This window comes from Chroicocephalus ridibundus, chromosome 4 (genome assembly GCF_963924245.1).
Source record: "Chroicocephalus ridibundus chromosome 4, bChrRid1.1, whole genome shotgun sequence".
NCBI lineage: Eukaryota > Metazoa > Chordata > Aves > Charadriiformes > Laridae > Chroicocephalus > Chroicocephalus ridibundus.
In genome coordinates, this window is record NC_086287.1 from 81,286,574 (window position 1) to 81,294,480 (window position 7,907).

Sequence of the window (7,907 nt, forward strand, 5' to 3'; positions counted from 1 at the left end):
CTAAAAAAAGAGCATACAAACAACATCAAGAACTTGGATTTTTATTTTTCTTGTAGATGGACAAGATACGTTTTCCATTTCAGTGGAAATCTGTTCTACATTGCAGACATAATTACAGAGTGGTGATGTGGACCAAGGAAAGAAATACAGTGGCTTCAAATATTTTTAGATTCATAATTTTTATTTTTTAAATATATAAGGCCCTGTTTTTGAAGGGTAAGATTTGCAGCTGCTTAATGGGCCACCAGAGTGGAAATTGTTTTGGTTAAAACTAAAGCGTTCATTCAAAAGAAAATTAATATTTTATTTTATACTACTTAATCATTATTTCACTTATTAATTTGGGTATAATTTAAAGATAGTATATACAGGCTTAAATGCATCTTTTCATTGACATATTTGAATTAAAACATTTCACTAAGTAACAAAAATATGTTATTTTGGGAAAAAAAAAGCCCCTTTTTTGATACAAGCTGTTCTGTTAATTGAATTTGGTACAATTTATGAATGGTTTTGGTCTCCCAGAAGCTCCATATTATATTTTATTTACCTAAAAAAAAAAAAAAAAAAAAAAGACCAAGCAATCCAGCCCCAACAAACTATGGTAACCACGCAAAACAATAACTTTCATCCTGGTCATTTGTTACTAACATTATTGGAAGATCTAGAAATGTGTACACCTCTGAATGCAAACATATGTGCCATTCTACCTATAAAAAGTAAGATTCATAAACATTTTATCTAGATTAATAGATTGCGGTTGTTTCGGACCACTGGGTCACATATTCTATTGTTTTATAAACCACGGACCTTAGAATGTACTCCAGTACCTGCTGTATTGAGCAGAAAACAGGTATTTTGCCTGAAACATTTTTTCCTGAGTGGCCTTCAACATATTTTTAAAATTACAAAATATTTTAAGAATTCCATTAGAAAGGGAGTTGACTTTATCATTTGAGTATGTAGTTATATGTTGCATCATTATTATATATATGCACTTAGGAGTATGTAGTAAAATTATTGTGATTATGCACAAATTGCTAAGCAGATTGCAGACCACAGAAAACCAAGTCAAGAACAGAAAAGCAACTAGAAAAGTCCAGTGTGCCTGTGCATACTTTATTCTGGCTTATACTGCCCAAAATGAACTGGCTGCCTATCACTGTTCTGCCTATCAGTCGAAGTAGCACACTTCAGATAGTTCCAACCTTTCAAACTGCCATCTGTTAAGACGTAATCATAAGCCCACTGACAAGTGTTTGTCAGAAATCACTTCATGCTAATTGATCTCTTTTCCGACACACTTTAGTAGCTAATTTTTAAGACCCGAGAGCCATCATTACTACACATTAGTTGTCAAGATAACGACACAGCTGTCCTTTGGAAAAAAGAACCTAAAGAACTATCACAAAATTATAGGAGAATCGCTTTTAAACAGCTATGTTCAAAATTTTAACTGAAACGAAAGGAAGTGTTGATCAAAACAACATATCCCATCACCAACAGCTGCATTCTTTTGCATCATTAGTAAATTTAATTTTGTTTTGTTTACAGTGAATGAAGAGGTGCAATGATCATGCAAAATCACTAGCGCAAGCAATTTTCATTCTTTTCAAGCATGTCTTCTTCCTGACATAATTATGCCTAATGATTTGTTGCGTTCTGCATCTGCAGTAATCACGCTTTCATCCTTATCTTTAATCACCGCATCTTTGCTATTCTTTCAAAGATGTGGTCAGCAGCTCTAGAGGGGCAGAAAGTTAAGGGGCCAGTGATGGCAATGATGCCTATTCTTACTAATGCCAATGAAAATTTTGACAGTAATAGGGCAAAATGCAGCATTCACTCTGTTATACAATGTTAAATGCCTGATAAATAAATCTCACAGTGTTAGTCATAAAGCTGAAGCCTGTTCACAATTTCCATCTTTGCTCAAAGTCTCTATTTATTCCCATCAACGTTCAATTTCAATTTTAACATCTGTTGGAAAATCTGCCTGCCTATTATTTGTCTCCAAAGAAAGAAAATATTTTGTTGTGGGTTGTGTTCCTGTTGTATCTCTGCAGTCACTTGAGGAACACCTTGTGTAAGGCTCAGTCTATTCTGCTGGGGCTCTTGACAAAATTGAAACATCTGAAAAAGGACTGCTTCCTGGCTCTTTTCAGGCCTTCCTCTAGAGAGCTGAGTATCTGGAGAAGCGGCCTACCAATACTAAGGGTGCACTTTTGTTGTAGATGAGTCCTAGTCAAGTAATCTGCATGGACTTTAATTTTCCATCTTTATGTAGATGGAAGTCAGTAAGTCTAGATTTTCTAAGTCAATATCTAGGTTGAATACTCCCTGAGAAGAAAGCGTGTCTGAGAAGCGGATATGTCTCAATATATGTAAAATAATGTGAAAAAAAAGAAAAAGAAAAACCCACCTAAATTAGATCAGTCCTCAGTTGGACCCAATTCTAATCCTACTGAAACACCTTGCCTGCTCTTTAGTGGAACTTGAAAAGATGTGGAGGAGTGAGTGAAAACAGAGCTGCAGTATCCTCTTTAATAAGCAGAAAGGCTAAAATCTGTTTTCCTAACTCCTTGATAAGAGGAGCAGAGGTTCAGTTTGCAAGGTCAGTCAGCTGAAACTTGCCTTTCTGAAAATTAAGGAGTTAGAAATACCAGGCATGTTTGTGGTTAAGAGAAATTCCATGCTCAGCAGTCAAAGTAGTAAGAATGTTGGAAGCTGTTAAGGTGAATTGCAAGAAAAGAAGGGTCCATCAGCAGGAAAATCCAAATAAGCAATGCTATTACTGGAATTTTAAAACATAAGGTGGCTGTTAGACCAATTCTAAGGCCAGCTACATTCCTAAAGAAGCCAATATTGAGAAGATTCTGAAAAGTACTCAATTCACACTAGAGAAAACACTTAAGAAAGCATCCTCTGTTAATAAAGAGAGAAGCAGTGGTGCAAGCAGATGATTTCCAGCTCCAATTTCTCTGCCTTCTGGAAGTCAGATATATTGATCTCAGTGATATGGCTCCATCTTTGATAAATGTTGACATTTGGGTGAGGAGAGAACTCATATGTGAAGTTCCAAAATAGTTCATAAAAAATAACTGGATTTGACTTTTTGAGGGAATGAAATTATACAGATTTTCAAAAGTTTAATTGCTTTTCTGGTTAGATTACATTTATTTAGGTTTACAGTGGTTTAAGTTTATATAGGTATAAAAGGAAATCTAAAGACTGATGAAATACCTGTCAAAGAGCAACAGCTATAGCTAATAACCCAACTAATTAACAGCAATCTACACTTATATGACGCTATTCATCCCCAGACATAAAAGTGGTTTCCAAATGAATTAATGAAACATATGCAGTAAAAATATTATCTGCATTTTATAGTGGGCAAGTGAAGGCCTAGAGAGACTAAAGTGATTGGCATGGCAACAAAGAAAGTTTGTGTCAAGATGAGGAAAAGTACACAGAATTTTTTTTTTTACTGTCTTATGTAGCAGTTTCTTTTTAGATGTTTTTTTTGTCTTATGCATATTTGTTCTTTCTTTCACATCGCTATCAGATCTCTGCTGGCTTGTCTCGACTGCTTATTCCATATATTTGATAGGCATTTTCTTATATTAACTAACAATTTTTTTCCTTACATGTAATAAAAACATTGATCCTTTGATTCTATTTTATTTTGAGGTTGCCTTGTAATGAGACATGACAAAGAAGATATTATTTTAAGACACCTTAAAACCTCATCTTAAAGCCTGTGCTCTCAACTGAGATACATGTATGTTCACAAAAGAGAATTAACTAAACATCAATGGTTTTATCTTCCAGCAGTGAATTAGAATTAAGATGTTTTTTTTCTTTGGATAGGAACACTGGGTAAAACACTCTGCAATTTTTCTTCAGGTTTTTTATTTTGGAATCAAATTTTCAGTTAGCGTGAACAGACATTGCTCCAGTGAAAGCAGTGGCACACAATGAAGTTCTGGTCCAGAGTAACCAAGTAAGCTTGTTATCCTGCGTATATTTCTGTAGATGGGTGTTTTTTCTTTATAAGCCCACATATAAAAGGAAGAGAAATCTGACCCTGTGTATTGCATGCTCTTACCTTTAATAACTGGCAGCCATCAGACTTGCACTGTGGAGAGCTGAAACAACAGCTCAGCATAATTTTACACAGCAATAATTTTCCATTGCACATCAGTCCTGCTCCACATGGGGTTGGAGGCTGACTTGTGTATGCCAGCTTCAGCAGCCCTTATGGCTTGCTGCTTCTCTTACTACCAGGCTTTGAGCCAACACAGCCTTATTGCTGCCTAGGTGGTACCTGTGTTGGAGGTACTGTAATTCAGCTGCTTGTGATGAGCGTGTTGTCAGGACACCCAGACTGGTCAAATCCCACAGGTCGGTTCTGTTTTACAATTATGTTCCTTCAGTTAAAACTAGTAAAATACCAAAAGAAAATTATCTTTTAGTACTAAGATGCTGGTTCCTCTCTGCATTTCCTTAGGCTTATGTAGCTGCACTTGCATTAATTTCTGTGAAGCATTTAATGGCCTTCTGTGACTTACAAACTGTATTTGCTGTGTTGTGTTTTTGAGTGAAAGTCTATTTCAGATTTCAAAATTCGTGGTTCTGCATACTAGTGCTCCTCACTGTTTTCATATTTCAAGGGAAAGGCAGCTGAGAAAATATATTTGGGGCTTAAGGTAAGGATAGCAGTTTTAGAAGCATCTATGTGACTGAAGTGCACACATCTCATTGACAGGAGCAACAGCAATGAGCTTTCATTCAAAATTGTGAGAGCTGAGTACAGTGTGAGGGCAACCACTTTCCCTTCTTCCTTTCAAACTCCGGAGCATTAATATTCCACATAAAGTCTTGCCAGTCCTCTGCACTTCACACAGACCTGGTCACTCTTGCTCAAGAAAAAAATAAGCTTGGAGAAAAGTGCAAACAAGGGCAACTAGTAAGATGGGGGGAATGGAGAGCCTGCTGTGCAAAAGGAGAGAAAGATTGTGACACCAAAAGAGGCTCAGGAAAGTGCTAATCCATGCTCAAGAATAAATTGGGTGGAAAAACATTGTAAAGAGAAAAAGAACTGTTTAAGCTCAAGAAAATAACTGATGGTCTGCATTGTGCATGCACATTCAAGCTGGAAAGTGGAAGGTTTCCAACAATAAGAGGACTGAGTTTCTATTTCCAATATGAGGGGAAAGAAGCCAACTGGGTGAACTTTTTAAACACAATGGAGTGTTCACACGATGGAGGATCAGTCCATGACTTAGTTGCCTGCAGCAGCAATCCCTGCCAGGACTGTGTTTCTTTGACATAAAATAGCTGTTTTGCAAGGATTGAGGATAATTAATTGAACATTGTGGAAGTGTCTTACAGAACACATTCTGCCTCCAGCTATGCTGGGAACTGAACAAATAGGAGTAAATGGATTGTCCTCTTCGCAATGTTGTACCAGTGTTTCACCTAGGTGTGAAAGAACCTTCCCATTGTGAGCCCTGATGATTCCCCGAATTCATTGTTATCTATTTAGAGAAAAAATAATCTAAACATTTAAATAATATGGGAACTTACACACCCATAACTTTACAGTTATACAGTTACTCTGTGCATAAAGGAAGACTCTGGGCCTAAGGTTATATACATAAATATGTAATAGTGGAGATTTAATAGCAGATAGCTAAAATATATAATGGAATGAAGTTTTTTGCTTGTTCTTCACTTGCCACCCTTTTTCTTTCCTTTTGTATACACCTCATGTTTTTTATTGAATCTTTTATTCGGCTCCTGTGTTCAGGGAAAAAGCTTGTTCACGTGCTCCTGTAGTCACGAAAACATTTTCTGAATTTTTGAGACTTACTTTGGCTTCTCATGTATCTTCCAGGCTATTTTTGGCATTCTGCTTTTTCTCCCTTTTATTTGTCCTTTCTCATTTTTTTTTCTCCTGTTGTGTTTGCTATTTCTGTCCTTTCATGCTGATAGTCTCTTTTCATTCTAGGTGTTGAAAAAAGTACAAGGCAAGGAACACCCCACCAGGGTAATTTAGACCTAAGTGCAGAAAGATGACCTTCTTTACCTTGGCGGAATATCCCTTTTCCAGTACTTTCCTTTCCAAATATTCTCTTCCTTCCAGTTCCTATTGTGAAAATTCTTATTGCTATTCCTTCAGTATCTTTCCTGTTAGACTATTTCTTACTCTTTTTTTTATCCTCTTGTTGACCATTACTCTACTCCTCCTGACTTAGTGTACAGCCTGAATACAATTTTGCTCGTATGTGTTGCTGAGCTTGGATTCAAAACCCTTATTCATTCAGTGAAGTTTCCTTCATATCAGAGACATTTTTCTGTGTGAATATCACTAATGTGTGTTGCCTGCTGCAGAATCTCAATGCTGTGGCTTTATAGCAAGGAATTTACATGAATAACTGTCACTTTACTCTTTAAATATGGGGGATCCCATTTCAAATACAATACTATGTTCAATAGTATTGCAGGTTTAGTAGGGACAAACTCCCAATTATTAGTTACTTAAAACTTATCAATTTACAGATACTTCATTTACAAACACACTCTGCTTTGAAGGCTGACCTTACAAAAAAAATAAGCTTTTTGGGGGAGATTTAGGTGTTTTAGTGTAATTTTGTAACTAATTATGATAAATGAAAACTATATGAGTATGGTTAAACGTGCATGCCCAGTATAATGGTTAAATTCTGATAGCGTACTGCAGAAAAGTCTCAGGGACTAAGATACTCTCTTTTCTTCTGGGGTTATGATGGACCTACAGCAACTCAGACTCATGTAGAGTAGGGATGAATCTTGGTTTACCCTGATTGTGTAAACTGCTGTAGGCATCGTGCTGCTGCAGCAAAAGCCATTCATATTTGGAAAGTAAACATGAAGAAACTCTAAGCTGGCAGCTGTTTAATCATGTCGTTAGGAATCTAAGGCAGCCCCCTCGTGGCCATTTATGTTCTGAAGCAATTGTTTCGAAACCCATTTCAAAATAGCCATTGTTTGGAGGAGAAATGAATGCTTCCTGATTTCACATTTGTACTGTGTACTGTTACACTTGTTGATAACACCAACAGCCTGTGGTGCTAATACAGGTCAAACCCAGGTTTTGTGTTGTGTTGATCTGAAACGATTGAATTGCCAGGAGCACGTCCCACACACTCACCTGCAGCCCCAGCAGAGGTACACAGTCTGTACCACCTCGCATCTGCCTGGTTGTCTTCTGCCACAGGACACTTGTCCTCTGCTGCGTCTGAACTGCAGTGTGCAGAGGGCTGCATATGCTTCCTGCACCATCTTGAGGGGTTTTTTTCTTTCTTTAGTTCCTGCCTGTCCCCAGATCCCGTAATGACCTGCAGTCACCTTGTCTTTGCTAAATATCTGCTCAGTTAAACACTAATATTCCAACCACTTAGCTCAACCGTACTTACATCATTTTGACTTTAATCCTTATTGGCATTTGTGGTAACAGAGCTCAAAACACAAACCTCCTGAAAAGGAGAGCTGGGTTGTGAAACAGATTCTGAGGAGATGTCAAGACAGAAATGAGAGATGCTTGTGCTAAGATGGCTGAGACACAAAGTTGAAAGCACTGAGAAATTCAGAAGGAAAAGACCTATCCTTTAAACTGTGATGAGGTGCCTGTTGTGTAGCAACTGATCAGACCTAAAAGCAACACAGGTCTTTCTGCAGTTACGTGAGGAAGTCATTCAGTGAATTATGGTTTGGTGGTGGTTGGTTGTGGGGTTTTTTGGGGGGGAAGCAGGATTGTTTTGGGGTTTTTTACGTTTATACGGCCATGAACTGGCCTTGTTGGCCAACTGAACTTGACTGGTCCTTCTCTCAGAGCGCAGCGGAAACCCCGTTCCGTGGGGACA